At 41.9% G+C, this 16,179-nt stretch overlaps 1 protein-coding gene across 4 annotated transcripts in view; it reads left to right on the forward strand.

The window, feature by feature from the left end:
- Positions 1 to 16,179, forward strand: part of CTXND1 (cortexin domain containing 1) — a 35,414-nt gene that overhangs the window by 6,426 nt on the left and 12,809 nt on the right. Inside the window, exons 1-2 of one of the 4 annotated variants that reach the window (XR_008433304.1) lie at positions 4,157 to 4,347; positions 4,902 to 5,437. The exons of 1 other annotated variant lie outside the window; for it this stretch is intronic. The gene's annotated coding sequence lies outside the window, so the exon portion shown is untranslated. Of the gene's footprint in view, positions 1 to 1,921; positions 2,145 to 4,156; positions 4,348 to 4,901; positions 5,438 to 16,179 lie in introns of those variants that run through there. 2 more of the 4 variants (XR_008433303.1, XR_008433302.1) reach the window with 2 other exon arrangements.

The following is a 16,179-nucleotide window of genomic DNA, read 5'->3' on the forward strand; positions in this document are numbered from 1 at the left end:
TTTGGTTACAGACAGAATTAAAGTAGATGGACTAATTTTTCTTATGAAGAAATACTGCACCTGAGGAGGGTGTTCTGTATAATACTCCGTAGCTTGGGATTTGATTTTAAAAGCCTTTTGGACACTCTTAGATCTCAAAATGTAGAGAAAACCAGCAAGAGAATGTTTCTCTTTTTTACATTTAAAGTACTTCCTTCGTATAATCCTTGTAAAACCAAGATTTTGGTGAGAAATAATAAGTGCATACAAATGAAGCAGATTCTCTGAAAGAAGCAAAACCAAAAAAAAAAAACCAAATAAATCAAGATCTGGAAAGAAAATGCAAGCAGAATATATTCCACAGTAGTTTCCTTAAGCAATATTTAGTGCTAGGCATTTTCTGTCTCTACTGTAAGAGCAAAAGCAGCAGGTCCCAGCTGGACACACCTGTCTCTCTTGACGAAGCAGCTGAGCATTTCAGCAAGCAGCCAAGGAAGGGGTATGTTCATGTGCTGCTTCATTTCAAGCTGCTGGACAGACTTGTACAGCAATCTGTCAGGGTTGCTGACATCAGTGTTTGTCTCCAAAACTACCCTGTGACACTGGGATTGACTTAAAAGGACGCTCTCGAGCTGTTAGGAAGCACAGTCTGCACAGAACCATCACTGTCTGTAGGAGGAAGAGGTTGAGTAGGGGTAAAATACAGAGAGGGCAGTTAATTTATATTTGTGTACAAGTACACACACACACAGATGCAAACCTTAGGGCTCATTTTGGGGTTTCCACCAGCTGCTCACTAAAAAGGGCTGCTAAGAAGGACTTGGAGCCCACGAGCAACACAAGGTTTTTGTAGCATTTTTCTATGTTATGAAGACAAAATACTAAGTTGCTCATGAAACAAAAGCTCAGAGCTTTCCTATTCTCTTTTTTGTTTTTAACACTCTCAGTTTCCTTCCCTGAGCCTGTAGACCTGAAGGAATAGCACCTTTCAAGTACTGCTCCCTACCTCTGCCCATTAAATTAGGGATTAAATAAGCAGAGATGGAGCTGAATGTGCTGCCTGACTCTACAGAACAGCTTTCTGGTTCCCCTGCACCTGGGATCTTGCTTTAAGAGTCATGTTATGCTTTCATGTGATATTTAATCAGTCACCATCCATAAGAAAACACCTCAGCTGACTGCTGGGTTTTTTTTCCCTTGTGGTTAGCATTCAAGTGTCCTTCTACTGATTGTGGAACAAACTCTTCTGTGATGCTTGCCTGGCTTTCAAATGTCTGGACATGCTGCATGTGCAGTAGGTGAAACTTCTCAGCCTGCACATTGCAAATACAAGCGATCAGTCTCACCCTTTGCCCTGCAGTTACCATTGCTGTCATAGCAACTTGGCCCCATATATTCAAAGTTTAAGTGTGTTTGTAAGCCTGCTGCCCTCAAAACCATTTCTGTGTGCTCCAGTGACTTCACTGGGCAGTTTGGCAGCAGAGTGCCACACTGAATTCTTCTCAGTTAAAATTCACAGGAGTTATAGTTTAACACTGAAAGGGGCAGACTGGTTGTGTAAGGGAGTCACAGGAGCAACCAACCTAGGCTGAGGTTTTTTATGAACTCTGATTTAGTGATTTAAATTTATTTGGTTTTCTGAGATGGTCTAGAGCTCATAGACAGTGTATTACTCTGTCTTGGCTGACAAGAGGTAACTTCTAAAGATGAATGACCTTAGTTTCTTGCTGTCTTGGAAACACAATAATAACCCTACCACACTGGAAGTACTACTTTTCATTGAAGTTCCCTACCCCATCTGCAGTTATGGCCATGTTATGTGCTCTGCCACAGTAATAACAGAAACACATCAACATGGACCTTGCTGGAAATAGCTCGAGCATAGCTTTGAAAGCCATTTTTTCAGGTGAATTAAATAAAGAGTAAAACTTTTCATCTCCAGGAACGTATGAGCCTTTCTAGTGCACTTCAAAGCTTGGCCAGCTGGAAGCAGGAGCTGTAGCAAACTGCTGTGGAGCCTGTTTGGAAGCTGACTCCAGCACAGGAATTGAAATAAAAGAATTTGGCACCTAAAGGGAGGTTTTGTGGAGTCAACGCTTTCTAAGCAGAGGACAGAGAGAGATTTGGCAAGGTTGGTGCATATATTATTGACATTTTCATGTCACAAAGGGGTAATCCCAGGTCTAACTCTGAGCCAGCTGAACTTGTCATGGTCTTGAAGCCCACCCTTCTCAGGTGTAGGGCTGAAGTGATGCTGAAGTGGCAGCCTGGGTGGGCAGGGGAGTGCTAGACACTGTCAGAAAACACAAAAATGCAGAATAAACACCCCACCCTTTTTGTACTAACCTGTGATTTTCTGCATTCCCTACTACCCACCCACCAAAGATAAAGCTTTTATGTTGATAGTTGTCAGAGAATGAGCATGAGAATGTTGAGAAAATAAATAATTTATGCCTGCTTTTGGTTGTTCAAACCAAAACACTTTTTTAAAGGAAACTTTCCGAAATGGAAATCAATGATGGTTGGCATCATTCTCAGAACATTGCCTTGGGACACTGAAGTGCACAAATGCTTTCCTGATATTTTGGACACAGTGCAGAAGAATTTTCCAAGTGATTTTCCATCTCCCAGGAAAAAAAAATATTGTATTTTCCTATTTGCATTTGGACAACTATTTGTATCTTAAAGCAAGTATCTGCAAAATGTTCATGCCTGCAGCATTTTTAAAATTAATAGCAGAGAAGGAAATAACACTGGCAGTCTAGCAGAATTTTTTCTGTTGGATTTGGTAAGAATGGGATACTCTGTGTAAAGAAAGTCTTGCTTCCTTATTTGCTTAGGGATCAGAACCGTTGTCTTTAGCTTTCTTTTCCCCTGACAATTTGTTCCTGTAATCTCCTTATGTTCCTACATTAAAACCTTTGGCTGAATTGAGAGGTAGCTTAACTGAAAATTTAAGCTACACATTAGTAAACATAACAGCAGGCAATGGAACAAGTCACCCCACAAAAAGAGAAGAACAGTGAACAAGAGGAATCTGTGCTGCCTCACCTACTTTTTATTCATTCTTTAAAGAAAAAAAAATGTTTCCTGCAACATCTTTCTTCCTACATTTGCAAGCTACATCTGCTCACACAAAGTTCATGATATGCAGAATAGTTTGCACCATGGTTAGGTCTGTTCTAAGGAGATAATAATGGATTTTAATCAGTGGCAAGCACAGGAACTGTGTGTCAGGAGGAACCCAGAGTCTGAGCACATCCAGGGGAGCGAAGTGGCAAGATTTGAGGTGGGGACCTTGTCTGGGGGCACACAGAGCTCCTCAAAATGGCTCAACATCAGCTGAAAGCATCTTCTCCAATGCAAGGTGTGTGGTGTTACAAAACCCTACCCCAAAAATCACACAGCAGGTGATTCCAGGTCACCCTTCCCAGGGATGGGGGGAGAAGAGGCAGAGGAGCTCTGGGAACCTCTCAAAGAGCAATTCCATCACTGTTTCTCTGGAAAGGATCATGCTCCATAACCAGCACAGCAGATACAGTACTTCTAATCTGTTTTCTGCAAGAAAACCAGGACTGCCTCACCCAGAGCTAGAGCAGCACCACCAAGGTGCTCTTCAGGGAGGAAGGGGCTTGTGGAAGGAAAAATTCTAAAGCACCAAGCTAGTATCAAAGTATCAAAGAAACCTCCTTGGCTAGGACATTTTCCTTGCTTTTCCCCCTCTTCACCACATGATCCAACAAAGTGTCTCACCCCTTGACTGTCTGGGAAATGTGATAAGTTTGATCAGGAAAAGAAAAATTTCTCCCCCAGCTCTATTAAATTCTGTGGGTGTCCTGAGAGAAGATGATCTTTGGACAGCAGCAGAATATATGATTGCAAGCAGACAGTAATTTTATTACACAACTGCCCAATAGCACTTCTCTGAAATATTTTGAAGTTCTATGGCATAGAGAAAGTCAGCATTTTTTAAAGCAGTTTAAACCATAAAACAGAGTAGTAACCAGCAGGGAAAAATAAGAATAGCTGTTCCTTCAGAATTTTTGAGTGATTAGACTAATTTTCAACCTTTCTTGTACATGATCTATTATTTAATCTTCCACCTTACTTCATAGCAGCAAACAACAGTCTATTTTAAACCTCTGTTTTTCCTCCATTATTAAAGCATTAGTCTCTAAAAGAATGGATTTTTGCAAAATGTTAAGAGGGAGGAGAAAGCAGGAGCAGCTCCAAAAAAGGTTCAGATGGCTGTGCCAGTCCTGCTGCTGTGCCATGTCATTGCTGCTGTCAAGACTATTCCTCACCTTGAAAGCCAAATCAAAGAGAATTTTAAAATAAGGAATAAAATTAGAAGATCAAACATGTGAGGTAAGGAAAGTGGGATCTGGTCCAGTACTTACTATATTCTTTCCCATATTTGTATTATCATGAATAAAAATCAGTAAATGCTCTAACTGCAAATTATGTCAGAGTAAAAAGGAAAGGAACAATCAAGTTTCTACAATATTTTACTTTTATCACATAACATGGGCTAACTACTGCATTTTTTTCCCCACTTGATCTCTTTGTAAGGTTATCTTAAAGAGTTTCCTCCCTCTTTATATGAAAGGATGAATTCTATTTCTAAACAGATTTGCTCAGCAAAATTTTCTGATTTCTGTTCTTACAGTTTCTTCTCATTGTATTGGCACTTTCTTTTTTTTTTTTTTTTTTTTTTTCCCACACAGCTCTTGTTAATATAACCTTGCATTAACATGTTGCTTATTGGGCCCACAAACAAATTAACATCCAGGGTGTTAAATAACTACTGAAGGTCTTGTAAAAATACATTTAGCAGGCAAGAATGTCTTTGAATGAATAATAATCACATCAAAATAGCGAAGATGATTCTATAAACATCTTTCTTTTTGGTATTTTTTTAGATCTCCGTAACTTTCTGAGAAGCTGTGCTTAAAACACTGGTGTGAATGCAGAGCAGAAAATCTGAAGTCATTTACTTTCAATCCTTCTCAAAAATACTCTGCATTTGCTTGTACAGCAGAACAGCTCTGGGGACGCTGAAAGGGTGCTGTGAAAATCACTGCCCCATGAAGTCCTTGCTGGCTACTGTTTAGAAAAGGAATTTGTGAAGGAATAAAAGCACTTTTTCACCAGGTTACAAAAAAGGAGAAGGAAGAAATAGTTTCCAGTTGCTGGAACTAAAAAAGACGAGGAAGTGCAAGTGCATGCAAAGAGGGAAAACCACAAAGGAATGATGTGTAAAAGGCATTCAAGAAAATACTTCTACCCCAGCCACAGGAAAGATTTGTGTATAATCAACTTCTGTTTGCTGCAGAGCAGTTGCCAATGTATTTTCATGTAAGCTGATGTTGTTTTCCCTGCTTGAGTGGCATAGCAATAATAAATACATTTATTATTCATTAAATGCCTTCAAAATATTTAAATATGCCTCAGCATTTCCAAGGTGTTCAAATCACAGCAGTAAAACACCCTGCTCATAAAATTTGCTGCCTTAACCACTGAATATTACAGTTTGCAGTTTAAAGTTTCTGAGTGCACATTGTCAGACTGAGTGGAGAATTACTTTAGGTATCTGGAGTCAAACCCCTAAAAAGAAGCTTTCCTCTTAAAAAGCACACCTCACCCACCCACGCCCCCAAAAGAAAGCTGCCATTATACACAGTTCAATTCTCCCATATTTTAAAACAGGTTTCATAAAATTCACCAAGTTCAGAAGTTGTCAAATGAGGACAAGGATGTTTTCAAGGTAAAGGCAGACCAATAGATAGGTGCTGTAGTTGTGCTTGCATTGTTTTGTGTGATTTGGCTTGATTGTTTCTTTTCTATTCACAAAAACACCCCAACAACCCAAAAAAAAACCCACCCCAAAAAAAAAAAAAAACCAAGCCCTGCCCCCAAACAAACAAACAAAACCAAAAAACCAACCAACCAAAAAAAAAAACAAAAATAAAAAAAAAAAAAAAAAAACCAACAAAAAAAAAAAAAAAAAACAGGAAAGGAATGAGGAATCAAGATTGAGTCTTATGGTTTTCTCTACTTGCTGTTTGGAAGTAAGACTTCACTGGCCACAGGGTCCCAGCCTAGATCTGCATGATGGAAAGCTCTGCATAGAATTTCCTGAGTGCCACTGCATGCCACAGCAGATGGAAGGTGATTTATGGTCTTTGTTGTTTATGGGGATAAAGGAGGAGAGAATTATGCCTAGATCATTGTGTCCCAAATAATTCCTTAAGGTTATCAAGTTTGCACAGCTCTGTCTTATGTTAAGTTTATGCCAGAAAAAGAAGAATAAATCAAAATAAGAGGAAGTGAACCACTGAAGCAGAAGCACAGGGAATGTACCAAAGCACATAGTGCTTATTTATCTCCAGCTGAACCACATCAGCCAGGGAGAAGTTTTATTCCCAGTCACTGCTCAGAGCTTCCAGTGAAACACTCCCAGATTATATTATTGTCACCAAGTCCAGCGTTTGGTGAACTTTATCTACAATTAGAGTCTGGCAACTTGTAGGCCATAAGCAAATAAATCTGAAAGCTAAATAGTTTTTCTTCTTAAAAGATTAGCACTTGAAACATCTAACTGCAGTTACCAGTGTTGTGTCCTGTGAGACACAAAGAGGGAAGTCCTTCAGAGACCTAAGAGCAGCCTGTGGTACAAAGAGCAATACCATGAGGTGCCCAGCCCTTTCAGCAGCCTGGAGATGCCTGCTGCCATTCTTGGAAAGGGTTCAGAGACACTGCAGACATGACCCTAGCATGACTGGAACTGGCAGAAGCCTCTCTACCAAGATGCAAAAGAAGGCTAAAAGTGAGTATGTGTTGGTGTTATTTCCTGCATGTCTCCCAGGTAAGAATGTGGAACTCCAGGTGTGGAGGGGATGCTTCCCAGAGGTCTGGGAAACCGATTCTGACAGTGACAGAACTGCCTCTCATGAACTTCAGCACATCCCAGGGGCCAAGGCTGGTTTTGTCATTTGCTAACATCACTGCACTTTGAAACTTAAAACGGAGCTTGTTACAACCCTGGCCAATGACTCGTCACAGGGAGTTCTCTTTTTGCTACAAGAACTCTTGCTTTCATATTAATGAAGTCAGGCATTGACAAATTTGCTGTTCTTTAGGGCAAATGCTGCTGCAGGGGTTATATGAGGCTGTGGTCTCAGTCAATGTGGTATAGGATTTACCATTCAGTTCCAAAATGAAAAAGTGCAATTAAATGCTCTTGAAAATGTCCTGTGCTAGGAAGAAAAACCTTCCAAAATAGATTTCTATCTACTTGGTCCATGGTTCTTTAATGTTTCTGTAAGCAGTAATGGTTTTGTCCTGCAAGACAAATACCAATTGATTTGAATTTCTAATGACATGATTTGAGTTTCTAGGTCAGGCTTCCTATATATTTGTTTAATTAATTTTTCTGACCTTCCTTTAATACGTGGGATGACAAACTTCCATTTTAGCAGCTGTATGGATGTTAATCTGAAGCACCCATGATGTCAAAGGCTTTGTATTCATTTACTAACCAAGTTATTTTGAGTCTTTTTTAAAATAATATGCACAGTCAGGACAGATTTATGGTTTGGGTTTTTTTCAGCTCAATCTCATATCACTTATCACATGGATTAAAATTAATTCATACACATTAACCTACAGGAAAGAGATGGTTACTGTTTCTTGAGATACGAGGAAAACATCTGAATTCCAGGGAGGATTCCAGATAAATGCATTAATTTTTAAAGTTGAAAAGTTCCTGCCTACTCTAATTAGAAATGCTTCAATTTATAAATAAATATAAATAAAGGTGGAGACTGGGAGAAGTGCCAGGTCCAGTACAAAGCAATGTACAGGCAATTCCAGGTGCCATCCAGCAAACCAAACACATACCTTAAATCTGACACTATTAGTTGGACTTAGGTTAAATGTCAAAGGCAGGGGAATAAATTGGTTCTTGAATCCTTCCTTGAAACCCCTGTTCTCATTCAAATCTTAGCTCAGTTGGGTCGAGCAGGGTGCTGATGATACCAAGGCTGTGGTCTCATCTTTACTCAAGAGCTAGACTCAATAATCCTCGTGGGTCCCCTCCAGCTCAGAACATTCAGTGAATCCATGAAATGTTAAGCAAGTCTACAAGAAATTAGGAACCTAAATGCAATTACATATCTTGTCCTCACTGCTTTATTCTCAGGTCTGCCCTCAGTACCTCTTTAAAGCCAGGCATGTGCTTAAATCCTTGCATGAAAACTGCATTCAGATAAGTGATCTGAAATTAAAGTATCAGCCCAGCTCTCGTACGTTTGCAAATCAAATTTATTTTGACAACAGGTTAACATAAGACACAGATGAGACACAGAGCCTAGAGCAAGATGAGTTGTGTGATCTAAGGCTCTGCAATTAAAGACAAGGCCCAGGGATGCTGCCTTTCAAATGTGAGCATTCAGGTTCTGCCAGGACTCTGCTGTCTGCACACCTGCCAGTGAACTGCAGCAGTTGCCATGCTACTTCATGGAAAACATTTATTAAGTCAGTGGTTTATTTATTTAGTCTATTTAAAGAAGGTGGAATACAACACTGGGCTGGCCATAATGATTATGCTGTTGTTATTTCTTTTTTAATTAATATTGAGCAACCTGTACTGCAGCCAACTTCAAGACACTTCAGAATTGTACTCCTCATTCTCTGGCTGGAGAATAAAAGCCTTGGTAGGATAAATAATGTTTTCATTCTAGGACCCTAAACTACTTTTCCTAGTATCTTCCTTGCACAGAGAAGAGACTCTTGATTTTCTTACCTCATTTTTCAGGGAAAATACCTTTTCCTCCCCATCTCTGAGATACGAAATATAAAACTCAGAAACAGATGCAGTCCCAGGTCTGAAGTTCCAACAGAGGAGGAAACCAGTTCCTGTCTCACCATGGTTCTTTAATTCAATGCAATATTTACCAGGATAGAGACAGGCATGGTCCCCCTCACCCTGCTGGCCTGGGATAAATGATTTTTTCTGCCTGTCCATCCCAAACCCTGTGTTCCCTGCCCTCCCTGCAGTTTGCCAATGTGGCTGATCCTGTGCTTGCTCCCAGGCCTGCTCTGGGTTATTAAGGGGGAATTTTATTAACACATTGAAACTGAGACACCACAGAGTTTTATATCAGAGATTTGCCATTGGGGTAGAGGGAAAGAAATAAAGAAAAGAACAGCTGGGCACAATGCCCCCAGCTCAGCATGGCTGACCACCAATCTCTGCTTATTTCTAGAAGCTGAACATTATATTAACCACTGGGAAAGACTCAGCTTGCATGGGAGACAGCAGGGTTTTGGTGCTGATACATTGCAGTTGCCCCTCTATTGAGGTCAGTGGGGCAGAGGCAGGTGACTGTCAGTACCAAGTGATGCTCTCTGAACTGTGGAAAACCCTCTGACCCAGAGAAGAGACACAAAGCCAACTACAAACTCCTCCTGGTGCAATGGTGTAATACCATGTTGTGTTAGATCCACAGCAGAACAGCCTTCAGAAGCTATTTTGATCAATTAAGAACAGTTGGACCCTTTAGCACATAGTTACCATCATCTACTTATTATGCACTTAAAATGCAATTATAGACAGGAAAATAATGTTCGTTTTCTATTGGCCTCGTTTTCCTTGAGTGAATTAAGTCTGCTTCTCATCTGCATTCACAGTCCCAGCTGCTTCCTGACTGAAACAGATCCTGTAGGCTTTTTATATCCAGTAGCAATGCAGCAATGCCATATGTAAGGCCAGGGTGTGTGGGGGAGCTAGGATGTCTCCTGGCTCCTGAATTATTAGGCTGCTCCAAGTTCCAGTGAGGAATCAGTCCCTGTGTGGTGATTCATGAGGTAGCAAAGAACCTAGATCCAGTTCCCAGGCTATGTTTTTAGGGTTAGAAAAGCAGTGTTGCTTCTCAAGCTTAAAAAAATACCTAACAGAAGGGAAGATAGTTTTTGGAGTGCCTGCCTGTAACAGAGCAGGTCTCTGAGGCTATTAATTATCCAAGACTGGTGGTAAAGTAAAAAAGGTGAATGTATAGCAAAGGAGTTTTCCTAAACATATATAAATAACAGTCCACTACACTTTCACTGGAAGAAGGAAAATTTGCAGACAGGGCAAAGCTCAAGAACTCCCCAGCCCACAAATGCTTGTGTTCCCTGAATGTCATTGATGCAAGTCACTTGCTGCCATAATTAGCTTTGTCAGAAGACCTGAAATAGAAGGGGGTGGAGAGGAGTCCCTGCAGTATGAACTGACAGGGCTGTGTACCAGGGTGGTGGGTGGAGAGGATACCCCCAATTTCTAAAATCTGCTTTCCTTCCTGACCACAGCATCTACAGGGTCACTTGATGGACAGATATGCATAGGCTGGCCATGTTTCATCAGTAGATTGCTCCACAGTTTCAAGGTTATATTTATAAGAAACCTGCCAAATGCTTTAATTGGTGTCCACTGCAGTAGGTCACCAAGAAAGAAAAAAAAAAAAAAAAATCAAACCCACCCCAGGGCAGCATTCAGGAAATTACTTCATAGGAGAAGTTTTAAGGTGTGACAAGACAGCCTATCCGACTTCTGGAAGACTTACTTTAACCTATACTATTCAGTAGATGCCAAAGGAATAGTTTGGACACTGTTCTTTGTGGTCAGGTGCAGGTTTTTATGCTGCTACTATAATATTTAAACACTTCCTATTAAATATTGCATATCAATAGAACTGGCTATATCAAACAGCAGATAATTGCTGGCACTTATTTTTCAAAGTCAAAACTCTGCTTGAACTTCCCTTTGAGAAAATTAGGGTTTTATTAGCTGGCAGACAGGGGAAGTGATTCCAAGGGCAATTTGGCTTGGGAATGCAGTGTTCCCATCAGAGCATCCTTTCTGGCAGGAAGGCTTTCCTGAGAGAGAAAGTTCAGCAGGGTTTCCTGAAACTGTTTAGCTCTCAGACCTGATTTTATGGAGGCCTTGGAAGAAGTTGAGATGGTACCTTCAGACATATGAACCCAGCAATGCACAAACCCCACTGTCTTTCTCACTGCAAAGTCAGGAGTGAGTCAGTGCACGGAATAAAAACGGTTGAGGAGGAGGAAGTCTAAAGTTTGTGTTTGTCACACCACTGCACAAAGTGGGAAATGCCAAGTGTAGGCTGCCAGCCCATACATCCCACTGACTCCAAGGAGGTGTCTTGGAAGCACCAAGTTTACTCACTGAGTATCACACTGTCCTCAGCCCTGACCCAGCAGATGTAAACAGTGCTGCCCTTGATTTTCCTGCTCCTGAGGGACATTTACCACGACCATGATGGCATTTGTGTTTTGCTTAGCCCCAAAGCACTGGGTTAAAGTGAAGCAGTCAGAAGTTTCTAGCTGCCCACAGTCTGCCTGGTTGAAGTCAATGCAGTTTTTATGAGGCATTTTATTATTAAAAGAATTTCCCTAGAAATCAACCCTCCCACTGCCTGTCCAACATTTACAAAACTAATTTAGTTCAAGGGTGCTCACAGTCATGTAAATAGAAGCCAGACATTTTTCTCTGCTAGGGGAAAGTCATTCAAAGAGAGGCACCCAGCCATGTGCAGGCCATATTTTAGCATGCCCATAAAGAGCTATATTCTTGCTGAGTGCTGTATATCTCAGAGCTTTTGAATGGTTTGCAGTTGCAGTGTTCCCTCAGCCCAGGAAGGGTGCCTGAGGCAGCCCCATTATTTACTCTGTGTCTCCCCAGGGCTGCTGACCTTGGTAGCAGAACATGCATCAGGCTGTGTGTGAGCAGGCTCCCCAGCCTCCTTCCCAACTCCATCTACTCCAGCCACCAGCCTGCACAGACTTCCCTACTTGAGGCTTGGCATATTTACAGGAGCTGAATGTTGTAGCACTCAGAGCTGAGGGTGCAGCTGGGGCAGTCGTGTACATGGACAGAGATGCTGGAGGAAATCTCCATTTGCAAAGTTCACTTTGCAGAGCCCAGACTTACAGGCTGAGGGCAGTGTTACAGGTTTCTGCTGTTAAAAGAGTTTCCTTGTATCTTTGCTTAACGTCTTCTCAGTTAAAAATTAGTGTCCTGGTTCAGGGCAAGTCTGGGGAAAGAATTCCCCTCCCCCCCCACAAAAGGGTTCCTTTAGGAAAGCAGAGTCAATTGGCCCCTCCCCCCAGCCGGTTCGGGAGAAAATACCTCTGGAGGAAAAAAGTGGAAAAAACCTGTTTATTACACAAGAGAACTTAGACAATATTAAACAATAAGACTTCTTGCCACTCCAAGAGAGACAAATTCAGAGCAAATCCCCCGGGCTGCAGCTCAGCTCACTCAGTCTCTGACCAGTCCTTCCGGCGCTGGCAATGCCGCGGCCCAGGCCCGGCCCACTGGGCCACAGGTGTGAGCTGCTGATGCTCTTCTGGTGTTCAGTCCAGAGCAGGTCCAGAGAAAGGGAAAAAAAACCACAGTCCAGGGAACTTCTCTGCCTCAGCTAGCTAAAACTAACTAGAAAAAGCAAAGGAGAGCTCTGTTTCGCTGTCCGTCCGTCTGCAGACAACACCGTCCCGGAGCCGGAATGTGGAGGAGGGAGTGAGTTTTTTGAAAACAAACCCTGAGCTTCTTCCCTCCTCCTTTCACTCTTGGAACAAGACTTCAACATAAACAGGGCAGACGATTGGGGATAAAGGCATCATACAGCCACCCTAGGACAATTAGTTTCAGTAATTCAGAAAAATAGAAGCAATAAGATTTTATTTGCCTTCCTTTGGAAGTGTTGACTCCTAACCTCAGCTAGAATTGAGGTCTGTGCTTTGCTGTTACAGGTGGCTTGAACAATCCTGCTCTAAACAGACAACTTGAAACAAAACCTGTTCCCTTGCCTTGTCCTGCCATAGACAATCCCTGTGACTGTGTTAGCTGCCCCTGCACAAACCCTGAGCATCTCACACACCTCTGCATGCCAGGCTGTTCCTACACAGAGGCTTCCACCCAAAAGAGAATGTAGATTTTAGTATAGAGGGAGCCATTTTTCCCCCGCCACAGAATCCAGATAATTCTTTGTGTTAATCTACAGTGACATGGCACAAGATCTGAGTCTTTTTTTCCGTGAATCAGAAACAATGCAGAGCTGAGCAAAACCAGTTGTTCTCGTTTGCCTTCTAAGAGAAGACTTATGCTGAGCCACAATGGAGTTATAAATCTCCTCCTGCCACTTCACTCTCCCCTTCTTAATGAAACCCCTGCCGTAAGAAGTCTGACTGTTGCTGGCACATGAACAGGAGCAGCTTCTGAGCACATCACTGATGGAACAGCACCAGCAGAATTGCAGCTGAGCAACTGAGAAGCAAGGGCTGCTTTTGAGCTCAGTGTCCTGCCCTTCCAGATGCTCCAGGCTCAGCTGCAGCACATTGAACCTGTGGGAGATCTGGAGTAATTCCCTAACATCAGGCTCAGCACTAGGATCATCTAGAAGACCTTGCAGGGAAAACAGTCCAAGGGGAAACAAAGAATACTTAGTTAAAAAAAAAAAAAAATCAGTTCCAGATCTGCATTTGCCCATACATAAAAATTTGCCTTAGAAAAGTCTAGTTCGGTACTGAGTCATGACTGCAGTCCTGTTAGTTCCTGTCCTAACATAAATCTTCACACAGAAGTACACCAAATGAGGTAGGAAAATGTAGTTAATCCTAATGGTGTCATCATGTCGTGCTCCCTGCACAGTTTTAAAGATCATTGGCTGGATGCTCTGTACGTGTCTGGTGAGATGGTGCTCAAAGGTAATTGTCTCCTCTTCAGCACACACAGATGTGGGGATGGAATTCCTGTATGTTAGATGTATACTTGCTTCTGGCCCAAAGTCACCTGTACTGCAAAGCAACTCTCCATTGCCTGCATTTGCAATTAATTAAACTTCCAAGAGCATGGGCATAAAACGAGCCTGTGACAATGAAGAAATAGCAGCCATGGACAGGCAGAGACCCACTGGGACACATCTCACCTTATTATTCATAGGACTGAACTGTTTGAGTTTAGTTTCTTTTCATGCATGAAGAGCTTTTGAGGAATCTCATTATTGCACTGAATATAAATATATTCAGTAAATATGAAGAGACAGAAGTTAAACTAGAAGCAAAGATCAGTGCCTGGTTTTAAAAGTATTAGAGCTGTATTACTTACAGATAGAAATAGAGATTGAAGCTGAAATTGGATCAGATCTTAAATATCTTCTCTTCTCTTCTCTTCAAGGGACTTTCCAGAGGCAGCCCAAAAGCAATCCCAGAAATAACATAAGAAACCTGTTGCTGGGCAGCCCAGTGGTCGGAGGGGAGATGCTCTTGAGGGACACTGTCACATTTGGCAGCCCGTCCTCCAACACCCACAACTGCTGTTTTAGGAAGTCCTAAGGAAGAGCCTTGATTAGTGGTTTCAGGGTCTATTTTTGGACCACTTGTCTGTAATTCATCCAGTTCAAAAAGCCTGCTGGTACTGCCTCCAGTCCTCTGTGTAGCAAGTTTTGGGAAGTCACTACCTGCTGAATGAAGAAGCCCTTTTTTCAATAACAAGCTGGTTTTCTACCAGTTCATTGAATGCTCCCAAGTTTACCTGTTTTGTAAACTGGTTTTTTTTTTTTAATTGGGAGGAAACAATTTTCCCACTCACCTGATCTGTGATTTTTTATAACAAACATGATTCCTCAGCCACCTCTTCCCCATCTTCTTCAGACACTTTTAAAGGAGCTGATCATCCCTTTGATAATTTTAGTTATCCTAAAGAGAACTCCCTTGGGGCAGGTAACTATTCCTCAGCCCACTTCTCTGCTTTCAAACCACAGTGATCCCAGTCCATTAAAAACAAAATTAAAAATGACAACAAGGGGTTAAAGAGCAATTTTCTGGGGCACTTTCAGAAGTCAGTGTGCTCCCTGCAAGGGAGAAAAGACCTTCCAAATTGCTGAGTCAGGTCAGGCAAGTCCTCATGCCTCCCTGTACATTAGGTTCACTTAAAAATGTTCCTTGTGGCTAATGGTGCATTAATAAGGTATTGGCTGTCTGGAACTGTTGGGTGCTGTGCCAAAACCAGTCCTTTTTAAATTGAACGTGTACAAAGGTTCTGGCAGTCTGATTCCCAGTGACCCACTGACAAGCTACTGAAGATGTGGAGATGGAATGTAATTGCCCACAATCTTTTTAATCAAGGACTACACTTCCAGCAATCTGCTGCAGTGACAGAGAAAACAACATCAGGCTGTAACACACGTCTGGAATCAAAGCTCTTTTCTGTACAGTCTTAATTAAAGAGAGTTTCTGACTACAAGTTTTATAGAAAAGTCAATGAGCTTCCAGCTGAGGAAAAGACCTTTTCTGATGTGATGAAAAGGCTGCACGTATACTTAGAGAATGTACATGAGTACATGATCAGAAAAAAACCCAGGTAGCACTCAGGCCATGGTTATACTTAGGAATATCTTCAATACAGATTGGGATGAGAGGGAAGGAGGGAATGAAAAAGCATCAGTCACCCCCAAAACAAAGTTTTGGCCAAAACCATCACTAGCATAGACCAAAACTCCTGCAGGGAAGTCAAATTAGAGCCTGGCCTGGAGCAGCCCCCCAGGGCATGGGTACCTGAGGATTCACCTAAAGGTGGCCCAGGGAACATGCCCCAGAAATGAGAACACAACCAGGGTGATAATCATGGGGTGGCTTTTCACTGCTTGGGCTGTCCTCAATGTCAGTCTGTGCTGGTGATCACTAAATTGGTGTTCTGCCCACCTCCTGCCACCAAAGCCCAGTCAGAAAAGACCCATTGTTCCACCATTCTGAGAGATCATTTTTGACTGTTCTCTGTCTTTGATTAAACAAACTGCATTTTATACCCATCCATCTGGCACTTCTAATAAATACATTCTGCTATTAAGAGATACTCAAAGTTTACAAGTTTAATTTGTCATCCCTCTGTAAAACCACATTGTAACACAACAATCTGTCTGTCACAGAGGCCAGGTTTAGCAGAATTTCATAGAACTACAGAATGGTTTGGGTTGGAAGGGACCTTTATAGGCCATCAAGCTCCAAGCCCGCTGCAATGAGCTGGGAAATCTGTAAGTAGATCAAGTTGCTCAGAGCCCTGTTCAACCTTATCTTGAATATTTCCAGAGATGGGGCATCCACTACCCTGCAGTGTTTTGCCACCCTCCTTGTAAAAAT

This window comes from Vidua chalybeata, chromosome 13 (assembly GCF_026979565.1).
Source record: "Vidua chalybeata isolate OUT-0048 chromosome 13, bVidCha1 merged haplotype, whole genome shotgun sequence".
Taxonomy (NCBI): Eukaryota; Metazoa; Chordata; class Aves; order Passeriformes; family Viduidae; genus Vidua; species Vidua chalybeata.